Source organism: Eurypyga helias, unplaced genomic scaffold, assembly GCF_000690775.1.
Source record: "Eurypyga helias isolate BGI_N326 unplaced genomic scaffold, ASM69077v1 scaffold33466, whole genome shotgun sequence".
Classification (NCBI taxonomy): domain Eukaryota; kingdom Metazoa; phylum Chordata; class Aves; order Eurypygiformes; family Eurypygidae; genus Eurypyga; species Eurypyga helias.
The window spans coordinates 5,974-7,103 of NW_010257783.1; positions in this window are offsets into that span (position 1 = coordinate 5,974).

Below are 1,130 nucleotides of genomic sequence, written 5' to 3' on the forward strand. Positions count from 1 at the left end.
GATGACTCATGGCGATGCAGCGAGGGAAAGGGGCCAAGAGCAGCGAGAAGGAGGGATACGGCAGCTGGACATGGAGCCAAGACTGCCGAAGGATGGCACCAAGTCTCCAGAGGCTGAGCCGAGCCTGCCTGGCCACAGTGGGGAAGGGCTTTGGGGTGGCAGAGTCCACCTTCCGGGTCCCTGGCCCTGTGCCCGTCTCTCTTCATGCTGCCCCCTGGCCTGTGAGGATAAAGGGCCCGTGGATGTGTCGTCAAAACCCCAGGGCTGCTGACGGTCCAATCCAGCTGAGAGGAATCAATTAAAGGTTTGCAGCCCAGCCAAACAGCCGCATGGGGAATCCAACCGCAGACATGCGGAATGGAGGGAGAGGGTGGGGGAGCAGCAAAGCAGCCGCAGGGGCTGAAGGACACACGGAGAGCCCTGCAGTCGGTCCTCCAGGCTGGGGACGTGGGGCCAGGTCCAAGAGGGGGAGGTGAATTAGCCGCAGGCTGGCAGAGGGGAGAGCAGACCCCCAGTCTGCTCCATCTGAGCTTGGCTCAGCATCCAGGGAAGAGCTAGAAACGCAGCCAGCTGGAATTTTCTTTTTAGCATTTTTTGGATCTTTCGTATAACATTCTAGGAGGAAATACCAAAAACATTCGTTCACTCTTAAGCTGTGAAAGATGTCTATATCCACAACCCCCAACCCTGGCCAGGAAGAAGTAAAATACCTTTCTGTTTCATCTTGGCAGCGAAGAGGTTGCAGATGGGGACAAAGATATGACAGAGGGGACTTTCTGAGTCTCCTCCAGGTTCTTTGGAACTGGACCCTGTCCCTTGCTGTGTCATTTCCCAGCTCCAACCTGCTCCTAACTGAATGTCCTGGGACACTATCTAGGTCACAGTCAGGCTTTCCTCCAGAAAACCAGTGGAAATCAGCTCCCAAAAAGGGAGGCTTCTGACCGTCTATGTGTGAAAGCACCCGCATCTTCCAGGCTCTGCGTTGGTGAGCCCCTGGATCCCTCGTCTCCCGGGGGCTTGGCGCAGGGATGGGACTCACCGGGATGGCAGCATGAGAGCGACCCTTGCAGAACGAAGCGTTCCGGAGAGGTCGGTACCAGCTGCTCGGGGACGCGTCACGGTGGCACCTC